Source organism: Chelonoidis abingdonii, chromosome 26, assembly GCF_003597395.2.
Source record: "Chelonoidis abingdonii isolate Lonesome George chromosome 26, CheloAbing_2.0, whole genome shotgun sequence".
NCBI classification, from domain to species: domain Eukaryota; kingdom Metazoa; phylum Chordata; order Testudines; family Testudinidae; genus Chelonoidis; species Chelonoidis abingdonii.
Window position 1 is genome coordinate 15,902,173 of NC_133794.1, and position 20,906 is coordinate 15,923,078.

Below are 20,906 nucleotides of genomic sequence, written 5' to 3' on the forward strand. Positions count from 1 at the left end.
GCTTTAAGAAAAACATCCAATTTTGATTGAAAAACGGTCAGTGGTGGAGAATGCACCACGACCCAGGTAAATCGTTCCAGTGGCTAATTACTCTCACCATTACAAATTTACACCTTATTTCCAGTCTGAATTTGCCTAGCTTCAACTTCCAGCTACTGGGTCGCGTTAGACCTTTCTCTGCTAGACTGCAGAGCTCATTATTAAATATTGTTCCCCACTGAGGCACCTCTTTGTTAAGCTAAATAGATTGAGCTCCTGGAGTCTCTCACTATAAGGCAGGTTTTCTTTAATCAGTCTTGCGGCTCTTCTCTGAACCTTCCAATTGATCAACACCCTCCATGAATTGTGAGCACCAGAACTGGATACAGGGAGCTCATGTTCAGCTGATTATCCAGCACCATCAATCTTACCCTAGTCTAAGTTCATTGACCCTGGGCTTGTCCCAGTGTAATGATATTGGTTGAAAAACCCTCTTCCAACAGTTTTCCCACCTGTGAAATGGGGGCGGTGATCCCACCTCCTGGGTAATGTGCGTGTGAGTTACGGATGAAAAGCGCTTGGCAGGAGCAGGGGTTGTTATTATTCTTCATGTGAACTGACACCGCTGTACCGGTACAAAGGCTGTGTGCAGCACAGGCTTTTCTTATTCACACTGGCAGCTGCCTTCTGATTCCTAACAAAATGCCTAAGGCTAACATTGCCGAGGCAATGAGTGATTTGGGGGGACCTGATGGGATTTCCAGGATAGGAGCTCAGCACTGGCTGCTTGTCAGCCCCTTCAAGGTATCTCAGATTGGGTTCCCACAGTCTCAGCCTCCCTCCCAACCCCCTCAATCACTCATCACTTTGACAGACCTGGCCTGAGGCACTGAAATACTGGAATTCTCTCCCCACCACAAGCCTTGCCCAGACACTGACCAGGCCTCTCTCTTCAGCTTCACATCAAACTCCAGATTCCTTAGCGAGCTTTGAACCATTATAAGACGACCGCATCTTTGGAGTAGACCCACCTTTGCCCTGGACTTTCTGCTCCCATTTACCCCAGGGCAAAGTATTTTCTGATTTGGGAGCTGAGGTGATTTCAGAAATCTGTCTTCCTCCTCTTCTACCTTTGCTGCCCTCACTATAGGGTCAGCTCTTTAAGGCCTTCTTCTCCGTTCCTGTATGTCTTGAAGCAATTCCTCAGAAACTCTGCAGCTGCATGCCAATCATCCATCTAGTTTTGGGTCTTCCAACCCTTCTCTTACCATTCACTTCTTCAGAAGAAGAGCTCTTTTGGACTCTCTCAAATAAAGCTATTACCTCAGCCACCTTGTCTCTCTGATGACCACTTCTAAGTTTAATGGCCTGTTTCCTATATATTTTTCCACTCTTCTTTTCACATGCCCAATTTCAGATTTCAGAAAGCTGTGCCACAGAGATCTGGTTGATACAGGAACTCCTCACTTAAAGTCGTCCTGGTTAACACTGTTTCGATGTTAAGTTGCTGATCAATTAGGGAACATGCTCGTTTAAAGTTGTGAAATGCTCCCTTCTAGTCATTTGGCAGCTGCCTGTTTTGTCCACTGCTTGCAGGAAGAGCAGCTTGTTGCAGCTAGCTGGTGGGTGGTTGGAACTAGGGTGGACTAACAGCCCCCCCATCAGCTCCCCACTCCCGTAAGTTCCCTGTGCAGCAGCTGTCCCTCCCCCCACTGTCATTTGATGCTCCTGCCCCCTGCCTTAGAGCTGCTCCCAGAGACTCCTGCTTGCTGTACGGGGGGAAGGGGGAAAGAAGGGGGCTAATGTCAGGGTGTCTCCCCCTCCCCCCTGCTCCTGCACCCCGCTTACCCCATCTTCCGTAGAGCAGGGGGGACACACGAGGGAGGGAGCTTCTAGGCAGTAGCTGCGGTCTCAGGTCTCAGCAAGCTGATTTAATTAACAAGGCAGCATACTTAAGCCTGAGGTCAGCTACTTAAAGGGAACTGCGCATTTTTTCTCTCATACTCAGGGTGTGTGTTTCTGTCTCTGTCTGCCCTCCCTCCTTTCCTGCTGCCTTGTAGAGTGTGAGAGTTAACCCTTGAGGGCTCAGTCAATTGCTAGTTCATTTAGCAGTAAGGCAGTCCCTGGGAAATATCCCACCCTCTGACTCCTCCACCTCAATCAAGCTTCACAATCATCAGCACTGTGTACCAGTATTAAATTGTTTGTTTAAAACTTATACTGTGTGTGTGTGTGTGTGTGTGTGTGTGTGTGTATATATATATATAGTCTTTTCTCTGGTGGAAAAAATTTCCTTGGAACCTAACACCCTCATTTACATTAATTCTTATGGGGAAATTGGATTCGCTTAACATTGTTTCGCTTAAAGTCACATTTTTCAGGAACATAACTACAACATTAAGTGGGGAGTTCCTGTATTAGGAAGGTTTGACATTGCTGGATCATGGAAAGCCTCTGACTCGATGTTTATCCACCAGACCTGCACCCCCAACTCAGGGACTGAGGAGAATGGGAAGTACTTAACTTTATAATGACTGTACATTGACTGGACAATAGGTATGCTAAAGGGGTTTGTTTATGAAGGGAAAAGCTATCTCCTCCTCTGTCAGAAAGGAGAGGGGAAGTGGAAAGTTACAAAACCAGGGCAAAAACACAGGTTACCACCATGGAAAGGGGAGGGGAGATTTTTGGTATTATTTTTATGACTCCTATGAGTTTCCCCCTGTACTTTGCATTGCTACCCAGTGGGACTGAACTTCTTAAATCTGCTCTTGGGGGTAGAACAGGAGACCTCGGTGTTTGTCTCGGGTTGCTGTCTGGGGGGAATAAATGCTTCATTAAAGGACATGCCCAGGCAGACCCATATCAATGGAAAAGCTGAGAGGACAATGGAAACCCCAATGTCCAGAACAATCACAGCTGGTAAACAGGAGCCAAGAAGATTCCACCCCCACCCCCCTTCTCTGGGCAGGAAGCACAGCAAAGGCCCCAGCTCAAGAACAAAGGGAACGGTGTCAGGTGGCTGGGTTAAGAGCTGCCCTTTGGAGACACCCAGGGCTCTCACCTTACTGATAGTGCAGCTTGCCTGGGGGATGGTGCTGGCTTGGCCAGATGGAGGACTATGCTTTAACCTTTATTACTCTCTGGTAACTTGAGGACTCCCGATGCTGGGCTCCACGTGACTAATAAACCCAGCTCCGTTTTGAAAAGACCACTGGAGTCCCTGCAAATCTTCGCTGTGGTGCATTGCTCCCTGAGAGGTGTCTAAGTCTCTAACCAGGAGTCCACCTCCGTTCAACTCACTGGGTGAAGCCGGTGGGCTGAAGACCAGCGGTTCAGTCTTGGAGGCAGTGAGGTTGCATGGCTTACCCTGAAGGAGGAGTGGGTCCCCTTGGGGGACAGGCACACAGAATGGGGCTCCTCCAAGGGACTATTTCAAATCTGGGCAATAGCACAGACCCTGTTGAGCTGTAACAGGGGAGACACACAGGGAGGCTGGGCAGGAGGAAGAAGGGCACAGACTGGCCAAGGTCATCCTGCCCAAGGTACAAGGCTGAAAGTTGCAGAACACAAGCCATGCACTGGAGCAGAACTCTGGCTGGGCCCAAAGAATGCCCTGGAGGGGGGAGGAAACGCAGGCAGGGTTTATTATTTTTTCTAGAGCTGGGTATTTTTCATGTGATTAAGTAAAGAGCAATAATGTGTCAGGTGTCTGCAACATGCCTGCGTGTTCTCTGCTACACCTGCCCTGCAGCCCCTTGAGGGGGTGAAGCAGAAGGGTGGGATTCCGGGAGAGGGCGTCTTTAAGCTACCAGGGTATGCTGGGGGTCAGTGCTGGTCCTAGGGGTCTACAGCAGGTGGGCTGAAGAGTGAGTGCCCAGGAAATGTGCCAGAGAGGCCAAGGGAGGAGTCAGGGATGGAGTCTGCTTAGAGCACACGGGGCTCTAGTGTCTGGAGCTCCTCACAGCAATCTGGTGAGCCGCCAGCAGGGGGAGCCCCACCAGAGCTGTGACAGTAGCATTTCACACCCTCAATGCTCTGATTGAAACGTGCAAAGTCCCTTGACATGTTTCTTAACGCCCCAGCTCCTGGCATCCAACGATCTCAGGATTTTTATGCCAATCTTATGATTTGGGGAGGGAGGGGGGCAGTCATGATATTTGACTATTGGGGGCTGCCAGTTGACTGCCCAGGGCTGTGCGAGGAAAAGCGGAGGGATGGACTGAAGTTAGTGGAGTTAGCTCAGGCGTGAGTATGGCTTTTAAAGAGAGCCAGAGTTTAAACGGATTGAAGGCGGCAGAGCTGTGCAAAGGCAAGACAGGGCAAAGCCTCAGACACAGGGAGTGAGCTCAGAGTTGGTGCCTGTGCTATTTGACAGCATCCCCCACAAACATTATCGTCTCAGGGCTTTATAGGAGCAGCACAGGCTAAGTGTGAGCGCTGAACTCTCCAGAGAAGCAGCCAAGACTTGCCGCCAACGCATCAGTAACGTAGTGAGCTCTGCTCTGGGAGACCCTGCTCCCCTGCCAGCTGGAGCAAAGGTTAATGGATTCGCATAAAACAACATGCATCACCTGGACTTTCTGACAGGTTCAGTTTTACTTGACATGCCTCTGCCAAGACAGGGAACAGCAGGGATCCGGGCAGGGCATGCTCAGCATCTGTCAGCACACACAGCGGGTGCTAGGCATAGGGAAACAGCAACAGGAGATGCTGCTCAGTCTCTGGAGCAGGAGTAGGGGTGAGTGTGGTGAACAGAGCTGGTGCATGGTGTGTCACACAAGAGCAAACCTCTAGGGAAGGGCTGCAGACCAAGCAGCTCACACAGGTGATTAAGAGAAAGCAGAAAGCCTACAAGGAATGGAAGTTGGGAAGGATCAGCAAAGAAAGTGACCTCTTGGAGGGCAGAAAGTGCAGGGGAGAAGTGAGACCTGCCAAAAGCCAAGCTGAGCTGGACCTTGGAAAAGAAATTAGCCAAATAAATAAATAAAACAAGGAAAGAAGAAGTGGAGCTGCTAAGCACTGCAGATAGGGTGGATATTAAAGATAATCTAGGCACGGCCCAAGGCCTAAACAAATACTTTGCCTCTGATTTTAATAAGAGTAACAAGGAGTTTAGGGGTAGTGGCAAGGTGGCTAATGGGAACAACAGTATGGAAATAGAAATTACCACACCCGAGGTGGTAGTCAAACTTAGACAGCTTAATGGAACTAAATCGAGGGGCTCAGATAATCTCCATCCAAGAATATTAAAAAAAACTGGCACATGAAGTTGAGGGTTGTACCTCATGACTGGAGAATTGCTAATATAGTTTCTATTTTTAAGGAAGGGGAAAAAGGTGATCTGGGAAACTACAGGCCTTTTAGCTTGACCCCAATTGTATGTAAGGTCTTAGGACAAATTTTGAAAGAGAAAGTTAAGGACATAGAGGTAAATGGTAATTGGGATAAAATATAGCACAGTTTTACAGACCAACCGGATCTCCTTTTCTGAGACGAGAACTGATTTTTTTAGACAAAGGAAATGCAGTTGATTTAATCTACCTGGATTTCAGTAAGGCCTTTGATACAGTTCCAAATGGCAAATTAGTAGTTAAATTGGAGAAGACGGGGTTAATATGAGATTTGAAAGGTGGATAAGGAACTAGTGAAAGATGAACAGTGAGACTGGAGGGAGGTTACTAGTGGAGTTCCTCAGTCAGTCTTATTTAGCATTTTTATTAATGACCTTGGCAGAAAAATGGGTGGGCACTAATGAAATGTGCTCGTTACACAAAGCTGGGAGGGGGACTGGAATGTCACACAAGAAGATCTGGAGGACCTTGAAAACTGCAATAATAGAAATGGGATGAAATTTAATAGTGCAAAGTTCAAGATCCTGCATTTAGGGACTAACAACAGTAATTTTTGCTGTAAGCTGGGGATGTGTCAGTTGGAAGTGACAGACGAGGAGAAAGACCTGGCTGTTTTGGTTGATCGGAGAACGACTATGAGCTGCCAGTGTGACGAAGCCATGAAAAAGACTAATGCAGTCCTAGGATGCATCAGGCGACGTATTTCCAGTAGAGATATGGAGGTGTTAGTACCATTATACAAGCTACTGGTGAGACCTCATCTGGAATACCGTGTGCAGTTCTGGTCTCCCATGTTTAAGAAAGATGAATTCAAACCGGAACAGGTGCAGAGAAGGGCTACTAGGATATTTGAAGAATGGAAAATCTACCTTGTGAGAGGAGACTCTTAGGGCTTGGCTTGTTCAGCCTCATGAAACGATGGCTGAGGGGAGATATTGCTCTTTATAAATACATCAGAGGGATAAATACCAGGGAGGGAGAGGAATTATTCAAGTGCCAATGGCTATAAATTGGCCATCAACAACTTTAGGTTTGAAATTAGATGAAGGTTTCTAACCAGCAGAGGAGGGAAGTTCTGGAACAGCCTCCCAAGGGGAGCCGTGGGGGCAAAAAACAGAACTGGCTTCAAGACCGAGCTTGAGATGTTTCTGGAAGGGATGGGATGATGGGACTGCTTACGATGGCATATAGCTGATCTATGACTGCTAGCAGCAAATATCACCAATGGCCTGTGATGGGACACTAGATGGGGAGGGCTCTGAGTTACTATGGAGAATTCTCTCTCAGGTGTTTGTCTGATGGGTCTTGCCCATTGTCTAACCGATCACGAGGTTTGGGGTTGGGAAGGAGTTTCCCCCCCCATGTCAGATTGGCAGAGACCATGGGGGGTTTCCACTTTCCTCTGCAGCAGTGGCCTGGATCACTTGTTGGTTGAACTAGAGCAGTGGTCCCCAACCTTTTCATCTGGCGGGCGCCAGAAGAAGGACCACTGCAGCGGTGGAGCACTAGCCGAAATGCTGCCGAATTTTGGTGGCGTTTTGACGGGGCCACCTCTCGATGACGTCACTTGCCATTGACAAGCGACGTCATCGAGAGGTGTCCCTGCCGAAATTCAGGAGCGACGCCTCTCGGCGAAGTCACTTGTCGACGGCAAGTGGCGTCATCGAGAGACGTCCCCGCCGAAATACCGCTGAAATTTGGCAGCATTTCGGCGGGTGCTCTCCCGGGGTCCAGGACACGGGCACATTAAGATGCGCCCATGGGCGCCATGGCGGGCGCGGGCACCGCATTGGGGACCACTGAACTAGAGTAAATGGTGGATTCTCTGTAACTTGAAGGCTTTACATCCTGATTTGAGGATGTGAGTAACTCAGCCAGAGGTTCAGGGTCTATTTCAGGAGCGGGAGGGTGAGATTCTGTGACCTGCAATGTGCAGACTAGATGATCACGATGGTCCCTTCTGACCTTAAAGCCTATGAGAAGCCTGATCAGCTGGCTATGCTGCTTTCTGGCTCAGAAGTTGCAAAGCCAGCCTTGCTCTGTGCTGGGGGCAGGTACTCAACTCTATAGAGAGCAGCTCCATGTATTATCATTATTTATTACGTGGGTTGTGGCAGCACTGAGCAGCCCCAGCCATGGTCTAGGACCTATGATGCCAGATGCTGTACAAATACAGAAGGGGAAGATGGTCCCAGCACAAAGGGCACCTCCCTAAGCAGTGTCATGTCCATGACATGCAGCGAGAGCTGTTATAACATCTAGTGCTCAACCTTCCTAGCAGCCCTAATTCAGGCAAAATTCCTGTTGAAGTTAATGGAGTTTTGACCTTGTAAGGATGCAGGAGCAGGTTGTATGCTGCTTACATAGAACTGGCCCTGAAATGCAGTCGCCTCTTGGGTGGAATCATAGAACTGGAAGGGACCTTGAGAGGTAGGGTGACCAGATAGCAAGTGTGAAAAATTAGGACAGGAGGTGGGAGGTAATAGGAGTCTAGATAAGTAAAAGCCTTATAAAATCAGGACATCTGGTCACCCTGTTGAGAAGTCATCTAATGCCGTTTAACACACAAGTTAAACAATGCAGTGATGAGTCCTGCAGAAATGCTGAGACAGGAGAGTGTAGTAGTGAGATCAGGGCAGGATCTGCAGAAGGATCCAGGTTAAACCACAGAGGAACGTAGGGAGGCAGAACACACTCACTCAGATGGGGATTTGGCCCATTGGGTTCTCACCCTTAGTTTGAAGTCTCATCTTAAAGATGGTAACTCCAGCAACAGGCTCTGAACTGATCCACCTACTGAGCACAGCCAGCCCCGCTCACTGTTGCTTACAGGTCTCCCATCTCCATAAGAGCCTGTTTAGCTTGTGAGCGCTGCTATGATCACTTCATCTGACGGTATGTCCTTTGCAACAGCTCAGAACTGAATGGAAGGACCATTTTTCCTTCTTTCTAACAGAAAATCAATGACAATTTCCAAGATGGCATCTCCAGCTTTCTCAACAAAACCATCAGTTGCACTGGTTTCTACTTCAGTGGAGAACATGGGGAATCTGCCCCAAGAAGAATCAGCTGCTTAGCACTAGACCTGGCTGAAAAATCACATCAGGTTTCTCTGAGCGTTTTGCAAGCAGTTTCGTTGACTCAGAATGGGACATTTTTTTGTTTTGATTTTGTATTTTCTTCAGAGTATTGTTTGAATCCAGAAATGTTGAGGGAGGTTTCCAAACACTGTCACTTTCAAAATATCACAGCTCCAGATTCTGAAATAAAATTGGCAGTGGGTGAAAAATGGTAAATAAAAGCTGAAAAATTAGGAAAAAAGGGGGAAGTTTACAAAGAAAAAATTCAAACTGTTCTGAAAAAATCAACTTTTTTTTGCACATCCTTTTTTTGAAAAGTAATAAAAAAACATTGTCCAAAAATGTCTAGGAACAGAAAAATGTCAACATCGTTTCCTCAGATAAAACAATATATATATCTGAATTCACTTTGGCCAAATTCCTACGTTTAATGATATTCTGCCAACCTCAAATTCCTTTCAGCTAATGGTAGCATTTGGCTTCACTTTGTGTCCTAAACTTCCTCCTGAAGTCACTGAGTGATGGCACAGCACAGCGCAAAGGAGGGTCTGGCATTTAAAGTGCAGGGTGCTATGGGATCTCCTAGGGCACCAACCCTGCAAAGAGCTCAGTAGGGACAGATGTCTCTATTGCGTCCCTCTCTGGGCTGCAGCAGAGCTGGTAGCATAAAGTCTGCCTCGTGCCTCCTTAGCCAGGGATGGCTTTGGCTGGTTCCCCTCTAATTGGAGCAGCAGGAGCACGGCCCTTTGAAGTCAGTTTCCTCTTTTAAAGCAGTTTTTGTTTGTGACATCTTGTCTTTGTGTAAAATAAAAGATAAGACAAAGCAGGCAGGAGGGGAGCAGCATTCAGCGGGGAGACTGACAGTCTTACCGGGCTGGGGAATGTTGCATATTGCTGACAAGAAGAGAGGCTGCATTGAAAGATTTGGTGGTAAAGAACGTTTATTCGTTCGTTTGTTCTTTTTGTCCTCTATGAGAATTCCTTTTACGTTCCCGTCTTCCCCTCTGAAATGAGGCCCGGTACTGCTCAGCTGAACAGCGAGATGGGGAGGGGGGAACAGGCAGTTTGTGTGGCTTCTGAGGCACAGCCTCGGCTTTCATTCTGCTCACATCGTGCATGCTCCGTACCTGGCAGATTGGAATGGAGATAGCAGAGCAGATTCCCCGTGACCAGCTCCGAGAATGACTCACTGGAGGCTGGGGGCATGCAGTGAAATGGTAGCTTGCCACTTCAAAGTCAAAGTTCCAATCCCTCTCCCTACATCTTCCCTTGAGCACAACCGGCCTGATTCTCGCTGTCACACTGCTGAACAGGTGTCCGCTGACCTGACAGTACCAGCAGACAGCAACCTTTCCCCTCTGTGGCAGGGAGCTAATGTGGTTACCTGATTACATGCATGACTGTCCCACTTAGAGATGCGATTTGCGTCGCAGAAACAGGAGACTCAGGGTTCCAGAAAAATCTGGTTCCAGCATCTGGTCATGTTCTGGTGGGAGATTTTCCATTCCCACCAGCGCAGCAGATCCAAGAATGGCTCAGCCTCTCAAACAATCACAACAGAAGCTTTTCTCTTAATTTTTTAATGTGTCATTTTGGAGCATCACCTGTTACCTTCAGATGCCAACAAAATCCCAGTGCTCATGTCAAGAACGCTTAAGTCAAGCAGCCACAAGTGGCTGGGAGCTGCGAGGAGCAGTAGTAATTCTTGTCCCCTATATGGGTGTCAAGATAAGGGCCCTTCTCCCAGAAGGATTCCAGCATGTTTTACAAATAGAAACACTCACAGCACCAGCAAACTGCAGCCAGCTCTAGGGGGCCACAAAGCAGAGCACCAGAGCACTGCCCAGCAGTGGGTGAAAGGAAGCTCCAGGTATCAGAGCATCTCCTGGCCTGGCTGGTCTCAAATGTCCTCTGGGACCTTTAACAGATCCATGCAGCAGAGAAGACAGGACTTCGGCTCTTGACATCTCATACAGATGCCTCCTTCCAGAGAAATCTGCCTGGACTCAGTTTATCTACCACCCCTTCGGCCCTAGAGCGCTGGGCAGGTGAGGTCTTTCAAAGCTGAGCAGAGATGGGTCAGCCAGCCCCGCCCAACAGCAGGGTTCATTGCAGTGGCCAGTAGCTGGGTTTATGCAACACAGAAATACCCCAGCACAACTGATACCAACTGGCCCTGCAGGTCAGAGCCCAGACAAACCAGCAGGGGGCAGTGGGGAGAGGCACGTCCCCTGGTGCCGGTGCAGCCCCATGGCACATAGGGGACTCTAAGCCAGTGCCTGCCACCAACACTGGTGAAAAAACAAGGGCCCAGGTCCTTAGCTGGGGTCACCTGGCAGAGCCTTGCCACAGCCAAGGGTGAGGCACCAAATGAGGCTTTGGCCCAAAATGTTTATTTTCAGTCTCCTAGAGCTGCCACCTGAGACTTGGAACTGTTCCACTGGGAGCTGCACAGACACGTGGGGCCTGCACCAAAGCCCCGGGAAAGACACACACCCCACACTGAACGGAGGAGCCCCTAGGCGGCAGCCGGTGCCCTGAGGAGCTCAGGTTCCGAACAGCCACAGGCTGGGGGAGAGGAGGGAACCTCATCCCCATTTCACAGATGGGGACTGAGGCCCAGAGCCATTGAATCGCTTGGCCAAGGCCACAGAGCAGGACAGAGGCAGACCCAGGCATTGAACCCAGGTGTCCTGAGTCCCAGGCCCAGGCCATAAGCACACTGCTTCTCCATGGCACTTTGTCATGGAGCTTCCCTGGGGAGATGACTGTGTCAGCTCTGAGCTATGCAGGGCACTGGGCCCAAGGGACCCCTTGGTCAGAGTTGGTCTATTCCTTGGCTGGGGCTGGGTGGCTCTAAGGCACCATTCTGGAGCATCTGGGGACCTCCCTGGCCGTTGGTGTCAGAGCAGCCTCAGGGCTGCTCTAAATGATGCTCTGCTCCCTAAGGCCCCTGGGAAAGCAGCTGACAGCAGTGCTCTGCCCTCTTCCTGCCCCAGCATGTCCCCTATGCCCAGGGCTCGTGCACAGGCTGGGGAGGCCCTGGCACAGCAGGGATTCCTGCCAGTTCCACCTGATTAAGCTGCTGGAGCAGCACAAGGGGCCAGATCCAGAAGGCCAGGATTTTTTTAACCAGTTCTCTATTTCAGAGCAAGATGCCAGGTGAAGGGCTCAGCCCAGAGCCCTCCCTCTTGGCTATTGCAGCTGCAGCACAGAGGGGCCATGCATGCTACTGCAGAGCAATGGACTGGGGATGTTGCTTGAGTTGGGCTTGGGTGGGGAGTGGCTCTCCATGCCCCTCCAGCTCTGCTCAGAGCCTGATGGGGAAGCAAATCTCACTCTCAGTGAGGACAACAGACCCTAGAAGCGGAGGGTTTGGTTCACCATTGCCGTGCAGCCTCTGGCACCAGTGAACCCCCAAACCCTTTCTCATGCAGCAGCCTTGGTCAGGCATGCAACTAAACATGTGAGGTGCAGAGCAGTGTGATTCCACAGCCGCCCAGGGCTCACTGTCTGCTCGCCTGTTGGGACCTTCTAGCCACTGCCCAAGGAACAGCCTCATGTGGCCTTCCTCCCCACTGCCTCCTCCTCCATGGAGCGCTAAAGAGCTCTCCGTGCTGGGGCTTGTCATCAGCACACACCAGAATGAAAGGTGAGAACCTCATTACTAGTCTAGATTGATGCACACTTCTATTTTCAAGATCATCAATCATGCTATTAAATAATAATGAGATTACAGTGCTCCCTGCTGGTGGAGTGGCTTTGTCTGGCAGCACGTTCATTACCCAGATTAGCTCCCACAATTCGTGCAAGTAATCTGCCCAGCAAACAAGCCCTGTCGGAGCCGCTTCGAGGCCCCATAATTCTCCCTGTCACAAATCAGATCGTTTGGCCAGATGTGGCGCATGCTGGCCTGGCCTGTGGGACTTCAGACGGGCTTGCAGTGGGTCTGCCCTACCTGTGTGCACTGACTGAACCCTTCATGGCTGCCTGGCACTGCAGGCTGCAGAGGCTGTAGTGATTTGAAGGGACCACACAAAAAAACACCCAGGCAGAAGAGCCACAGAGCTCAGTTCACATGGTGGGTAGAAGCATGGAGGAGAGGCCAGAGATGGTTAAAAATGTCACCATATCAGGGGGCTTGGCCTGTTCTCCCTCTTCTCTGCCATAAATCCAGTGTCTCCTATGGCTTCAGGGTAGGACTCGGATCCATGCCCCACAGCGCATAAGAGAAGCAGCTGGGAAAAGCCAATGCACAGCAGGAGCTGGGGAAAGGTACCAGAATGCAGCATAATCCACGACCCACAATGGAAATTTTGTTTGCCTGACAGTTAGTGGGGAGTCGTGACGGGTATCTTCGAACTGGAAGGATGCTGCCCCACACTGGGCACTGCTGGTGTGAGATAATGCTAAGATCCTTGGAGTGTTTTGACCTACCCCACCCGGACCCTCTGCCCCAGGTGTTGCCGCATGGGTGGGAATTTTACGTTGAGGTTGTCCCATCATGTTGAAGCCAAGCCCAGAGCTAATAGCCCCATTTTCACAGTCCCTGCTTGTAGATGTGCAGACTCACCCCTGCAGTGCCTCCTGCTGGCTGTCCTCGGGAACTAGCTCACTGCCAGCCAGGAGCACCCTCTGCAGGCCAGTGATCCACCTGTCCTCTTGGCCCCTGTGTCCTTCCCCGGACCTCAGTGCCTTTTAACTAGGGTGCTTCCCCCTGGCAGTACCCCACCAATCTGGGTCTCCCCAACCTGGGGAACCCCCACCCACTATCCCCACTTCACTTCAGTCTTTGCTATTGCCCAGTCTCCATCTAGCCCCCACGCCCTGGGGCAGACTGCAGTATCAGCCACTCATCATCGGCAAAGGGGTTTGGACCTGCTGCCTTTGCCTACCCCTGGGCTGCCCCCTGCAACCCCCAGTACCTCTTGGCCTTATGCTAGGCCACAGCCTGGGGCTTTCCAGGCAGGTGCTCCCCAGCTCCTCTGCCTTTCCCCAGCCCTGCTTCACCCAGGTACCCTGTTTCTAGCTCTCTGCAACCAGGCCCTTCTCCCTCTACAGCCAAAGGAAGATTAAGTGGGTTCCTGGCTCACTGCCTCTTATAGGAGCCAGTTGGGCCTGACTGGGGCATGGCCACAGCTGAGCCTGCTTTCTCCCAATCAGCCCAGGCATCTTGCCCCAGCCACAGCCCTCTCCTGGGCAGGAGCGGGTAATCGCTCAGCTAGACTGCTGAAATGCACACGCTCTGCAGCTTCACCTGGGAGGTTTCTCAGCTGCGCATAGGAGGCAGTGTTTCCAGTGGGTAGGTCAGGGTTCAGCAGACCTGGGCTCTAATCCTGACTGTACACTGGTTTGATGGTCGACCTTGGACAGTATCGGAGGGGTAGCCGTGTTACTCTGGATCTGTAAAAAGCAACAACCTTGGACAAATCACTTTCCTGCCCCGTGCCTCAGTTTCCCCATCTGTAAAAAGGGGATAACGCTACTGACCTCCTTCATAAAGCAGCCCTAGAGCTGCTGATGAACAGTGCTCTATAAGGGCTGTAATATATGTAAAAACAGCCACACTAGGTCAGGCCAAAAGTCCATCTAGCCCAGTATCCTGTCTTCTGACAGGGGCCAGTGCCAGGTGTCCCAGAGGGAATGAACTGAACAGGCAATCACCAAGTGATTCATCCCCTGTCACCCATTCCCAGCTTCCAGCATATTATGCCCTGATAACAGAAAGCCCCTTCCCCAAATAAACCAAACAGAACACAGTCTCCTGGGAAAAGCCATCAACTAGGGTTCTAAGCCGAGCTCAGGGCAGGCTGCTGGCTTCAATTCCCCACTGCCCTGCACCGCATGTGGCTATTCACACCACAGTGAAGTGATGTAGTAAGGATTTACTCCGCCTCTCACTCTGCCCTGGGACTGCTGCTGTGAGTGTCCCCATCAGATCAGAGACCCCAGCACTGCACCTCCCGCAAACAGCAGCTCCTGGCACAGCTGTGAGCTCAAAAGGCATCGTGCACACCTACGACGTTACATAAGTGCTTATTAATAATATTCGGAGGCTGCAGATTCTCCTGCACGTGGCTCCGCAGAGGGGAGCTGATGCCTCTTGCCCTCCAACACGATGCCCCTGCAGCCTCACTAGCCTTAAGGAGGCCAGAGGTAACAAACGTGTAGCAGTGCTGGGGGGCGGGTGGGGGTCAGTGCCTGCCTGTTGCTTTGAAGACGCAAGCACTGAGTATAGGGATTAATGACAACATCTTATTCCCCAAGTTCTGCCTCTTGCAACAAACCCACGTGCAAGTCGGTGTGACTGTGCTGCAGCCGCTCACAGCTCCATGGCGGCAGGGGGCTTAGAAATCAGATCCTCCTGAGCCCAGGCCCCTGCCTCCTCAGCTAATGAACATCCATCAGCTGTTAGCAGTGCAGGGGCTATGACACACAGCTAAACTGCGCTAATACTGCCCAGTAGCTGGAGCTGGGAACCCAAGGGATACCAGATGGGTCATGACATAAAATAATTCAGTGAAACTTTCTACTCAGATCCCTGCTGGCTCCCTGCATGCACTGATTGCAGGGGTCATCCTGTACAGGGCCAGGGGCTGGATCAGCACCTGGGGTGGTTAGAATCAAGATTAGTGATTTTGGGGGCCCAACAAGTGCTGAGAATCCCCCCTCACTGCACCCCTGACGATAAGGCCCGACAGCTGAAAGGGGCCTTATCGTCAGGGGTGCAGTGAGGGGGGATTCTCAGCACTCACTGTAATCAGGCCCCTTTGGGGTGTCTCAGGTCAGGCTCCCAAACTCCCTTCTCCTTTGGAAGACCTTGGCTTTTGTGTTGAGCAAACTCCAGCTGTCTCCCTGTGTGAGCTCAGCTCCAGCCTGGGGGATCTTCTCTTTTTAAGTGCAAAGCCAGAGGCACCAGCTCACCGCTTCATATTCCAGAGCGCAGGCTACAAAGGAGCAGTGGAAGGCGGAAGAAGCCGGCTGTCCAGCTCCCTCTGAGTCTAACAGCCCTGCCCCTTCCGGGGGGTCCCCCCAGCCCATCTGCCTCCACAGGAGCACCCCAGCTCCATAAGCAAAGGGGGCAAGGGGAATTCATCAGGCTTGGATATTGGGGTTCTCAGCCAGCCCTGGAGAGCGACTCCCGGTGGCTGCGTGCGTGGGCCCCACATTCTGTGCCACTCGGGTTAGATAAATGTTTGGAGCTGGGTGCATGAGGCCCGGCTTGGGGAGACACTACACATGCCAGCTCTCATTCGGCCAGCGCACTGACATAGCCACAGTAGCACAGGCACCAGTTTGGACTAGTCACCCAGGTACATACCCACAGGGTCCAGATGGGTTTGTGTCCCTCCCACCACGTGCTGCTGTCATGCTACCACGTCTGCCCTCTGTTTGCAGTGCTCGAGCTGAACTAGCAGGAGCACATCTCCTCCAGACGGGAGCCCAGCCCCAGCACCGCCTGCAGACGTACCTCAGCGATGCCAGAGCAAAAGAGGTGCTTTTTTTCCTGCTTCCCAACCCCCGGGGGGGGGACCCTGCTCCTGCTGGCTTGGGCCATATGCCTGGAGACAAAGGGGCTGCAGGCCAGGCCCTGCCCATAGGACCTTCTGCTGCTTTGCACAGGGGCGATCAGGTGGGATTTCATACACACTCCTGTCGGGATGCACAAGAGCCATCTCCCTCTCTGAGTGCTGGGCTGACTCCTGCAGGCTGGAGGGGAAGGGAAAGCACAAGGGCTGTTTTGCTGCTGGCACCAGAAGCTCTGACTCTGAGCGTCTCAGGAGCAGACCTGCATAGGTGCTGGGACTAGGCGTGCTGCTGCATCCTCCCCCCCACCCTTGAAGTGGTTTCCATTATAACCAGGATTTACAGTTTGGTTCAGAACCTATCAGCCCCCCTCCCCACCCCTCCCCCATACACATTGTTCCAGCCCCCCTGCAGACCTGTGGGTGAGAAGGTGTTGAGTTCGCACAGTCGGCCAGAGTCACACACTCATGAGCATGGCCTGCCTCCCCTCTCCCTAGCTCTAGGAGCTCTCCCTTCATAAGCTAAAAGAAAGGGGGCCAGGTCATGTGTCCTGCAGTGGGGCACAGAACCACCCCTCTGCATCGGATCTCCCCTCAAAGGCACCTCCCCTTGCCCTGACCCCCTGGTGCTCTGCTCAAAAGTTGGTGACTAGCTTGGGAGGGGCCCCAGCGCCACTGCTGTGGAGCCCTAGGACCCTGCCACCAATGAGGATCCTTCCTGCAGATGGGGCCTGCGTCATAGCCACTGGTCATGCTGCAGGAGGGTCCCCCCACCTCCCCGATGGACGATCTTAGGAAAGCTCCATGCAGGGAAGATTCTCACTGAGCTCTCTGCTACCCCGGATGCTTTGAGATGCCCAGGAGTGGATAATCACAGAGTTACTCACCCAGCGGAGAAGTCCCTTCCTAGTCCCAATCAGAGCAAGAGCGACTCATGCTCAAAAACTGTATCCCTCCTAGGCTCTTGACCTCCTATGATGTCATGTGGCAGCCAGTTCCGCTGGTTTATTACATGTGTAAAGTATTAGCTTCTAGCCGCTTGCCATTTCATTCCCCATGATGGTGAGTTATGAAATGGTAAGAAAAACTACCAAGCTACCTTTGCTATTTGATAGTTGTTTGCAGTGTTGTTGTAGCTGTGTAGGTCCCAGGGTAAGAGAGAGACAAGGTATCTTTTATTGGGCCAACTTCTGTTGGTGGCAGGTACAAGTTTCCAAGCCACGCAGAGCTCTTCGTCACGCTGCTTCCTTCCCCAGCCCTGAAGAGGAGCTCTGTGTAGCTTGAAATCTTGGACCTTTCACCAGCAGATGTTGGTCCAGTAACAGATATTACTTCGCCTACTTTCTCTCTCCTTGTGCCACTCTGTTCAGTCCCCTGGGTCCATGCCCTTCGGATGCATTTTCTCGCTAAACCAGCCAGTCCCAATCTTCCCCATTGCTCTTCATATGGAAGTCTCTTGAGGCTCCATATTATTTTGGTCGCTCATATCTTAGCCTCCTCTATTCTGCTCTCTCTCTTTCAGTGACCCGTTTGCAGGCTGCGTTCCAAGGAAGGGCATGCCATTGATCTGTACCATGGCTTTCCAATATTGGCAGGATTCTTCTCCGTCCTATCCCTTAGGCAGCCTAACATCTTGTTTGCTTTTCTGGCTGTGGCTGCACCTTGAGGAGAAGTCTTCACTGAGCTGCACAGAGCTGCCATCAGAGAGATTAGTTAATTTATGACCCAGCAACGTCTCTGAGTAAATCAAACTATTCTTTCCAATGTGCTTTGCCTTGCATTAGTCTGCTGCCTGCTGACAGAATGCTTGGTGGCTAGTAACACCCTTTGAATTACAGCAAACTGTAGCTGGCCTACTTAGATATAAAAATCTTTCTGAAACTATTGTCTCACTGTGTTAGGTACTTACCTGGTCCCTGTGGCCAGAGCATCTGAGCGCCTCGCAATCTTTAATGTTAACCTTCACCTACCCTGGCAGCCAGGGCACCACTACGAGATTTGTTCTCTAGCTGCAGAACTCAGGTACAGAGAAACAACAGGACTTGCCCAAGGTCACCCAGACAACCTGTGTCAGAGCTGGGAATTGACTCTGGGGCTGCTGAGCTAGCCCCAGACCACTCTACTATGCTGCCTCTCCTTTTGTGTTATCCAGTGCACTCCGTGTATCACATGGGGCACTAGGTAGCTGCATATGACAATGCCACACCAACAGCCAGGAGACTCCCCTGGGAATGTATCTGTGCACTTACCTGTAAAACACAACATTGTCCACAACGCTGAATAGTCAGCTGGTTCCCTGCTCTAGCAGACAATTGCACCTTCCACCCCTCAGCTAACCTAGTCATGGATTTGAACGGCAGACAGGATTGTCTAGAGTGACCTCCCGTGTAACATAGACCAAGAGACAAACTTAGGCTCCTACCTCAGCAGCTGATGTTGCATCTGGTGGGACCTGAACAGTCACCCCCACCCAACCAGAAAGACTGAGGCCAGCTCTGTGCCTGATATTTGGGGTTTTCGGAAAGTCCCAACTCCTGGACTCAGGTGATTACAAGGGACTTGTGGCTTTCAATTTTTGTGAAAATAAGTTTCTAGCCCTAATGGTGGGGTGAAAAGCTGGAGAAGGTAAACCCTAAAGACGCCAAAGCCCAGAAGCCAAACCAAAAATCCCCACGGTTGTTATTTTTAACCATCTCCCGATTTCTGATCCGATCTCATGAGGGGTGGCTTGCTCACAGTCTATGAGAACACACACAGGGTAAACTTTCTGAAAGCAGCAGGCTCTTTAATCTGTCAAAGACAGAACAAAATGCAGTGGCTGGAAGATGAAGCTCAACAAATTCAGGCTGGAAATAATGTTCACGTTTTTAACAATGAGGATCATTGACCGTAGGAACAATGGACATAGGGACCTGGCAGATTCACCATCCCCTGGAGTCCTTAAACCAAGATTGGGTGTCTTTTTCAGAGATTCCCCCAGCTCAGTGGCTCTCAGCCTTTCCAGGCTACTGTACCTCATTCCTGAGGCTGATTTGTCTTGTGTACCCCAAGTTTAAACTCACCTAAAAACTGTTGCTTACAAAATCAGACATAAAAATACAAATGTGTCCCAGCCACACTATTACTGGCAAATTGCTTCCTTTCCCATTTTGTCTGTATGAAATTTTAGTTTGTACTGACTTCACTAATGCTTTTTATGTAGCCTGTTGTAAAACTAGGCAAATATCTAGAGGACTTGATGTACCCGCAGAAGACCTTTGTGTACCCCCGAGGGTGCATGTACCCCTGGTTGAGACCCACTGCTCAAGCTCATCTAGAAGTCCTGGGTTTGCTGCAGAGATCACTGGGTGAGGTTCTCTGGTCTGTGTACAGAGATCACACTAGATAATCAGAAAGGTCCCTTACACGCTCTGCACCTACCAATATGTCTGCACGTGGCACTGGGAGTGTGATTCCTAGCATGCAGAAATACTCGTGTTAGTTCTCATCCAGCTAGCACGCTAAAAATAGTCATGCAGCCACAATAGCTGTGGTGAGTAGTGGCAAGGTTTGCCGTGCCAAGTATGTATCCATGGGGTTCAGGTTGGTTAGTACCCAGCACAGCTAGTCATTGGTGCAGTTCTTCACATGGGAATTTGACCAGGACACTTTGACCATTGCAATATGGAAGGTCTCTTTGATAACCACGTGCTCATGATGGGGGCATCCCTCGCTGGGGTTTTGGTTCATCACTGGCCATGGACTTGACACCATTTTACAGGGATCTGGGATTTCTGTGGAAGTGACTTAACCCATTGGTGGACACTTCTGAGCCTGCTCATTGCAGCGCTCACAGCCTGGGCAGGCAGGTCTGCAGCAGGGGGGCGTCCACCGACAAATTCAGTTTTTCCTACTGAGAATTCAGAAGCAAGAGTTCTATTTTCTACTTTATTTAAGTTTGTATTCACACTTTTCCACACTCCCCTTCCCTTCCACAGTCTCACCTGTCCTTCCCCTTCCCCCTTAACCCCCTGCCCTCTGCAATCTCATCTGCCCTTCCCCCACCCCCTTAGCCCCCTGCCCTTCTGCAATCTCACCTGTCCTTCCCGGGCCCCCTTATCCCCCTTCCCCTCTGCAATCTCCCCTGGCCTTCCTCCTGCACCTTTAGCCCCCTCCCCTGCTGCAATCTTCCCTGCCCTTTCCCTCCCTCCTGCACCCTTAGCCCTGTGTCCCTCTGCCAGGACCGGCTCCAGGCACCACCACTCCAAGCATGTGCCTGGGGCAGCAAGTAGTCACCGTGAGGGCGGCAGTCAGTCCTCACCATGCCCTATCCCACCTGCCCCCTTAGCCATCCTGAACATCTCATCTGCCGCTTCAATGCGCCCTGCCACCTTAGCCCCCTGTCCCCTCTGCAATCTCAGTCTGTCCTTCTCCTCCCTTCCCCGCCTACCACCTTAGCACCCCTTCCCTCACTCGCAATCTCATCCCTGCCCTTCGCACACCCAGCTCCACTTAGCCTCCTAGACCCTCTGCAATCTCACATGCCCGCCCCCTCAACTCTTTAGCCACCTGCCTCTTATGCAATCTCACCTTGCCCGTCCCACGGGCCCCCTATCATCCCACTTCCCCTTCTCGCAATCTCCCCTGGCCTTTCCTCCTGCAACCTTAGCACCCTCACGCTGCTGCCAATCTTCCCTGCCTTCCGCTCCCTCCTACCCAACCCTTAGCCCTGTGCTCCACTCTGCCAGGACCAGGTCCAAAGGCACCAACCATACATCCAAGCATGTGCCTGGGGCAGCAAGTAGTCACCAGTGAGGGCGGCAGTCCAGTTGGAAGAGACCTCAGGAGGTCATCTAGTCCAACCCCTGCTCAAAGCAGGACCAACACCAACTAAATCATCCCAGCCAGGGCTTTGTCAAGCCTGGGCCTTAAAAACCTCTAAGGATGGAGATTCCACCACCTCCCTAGGTAACCCATTCCAGTGCTTC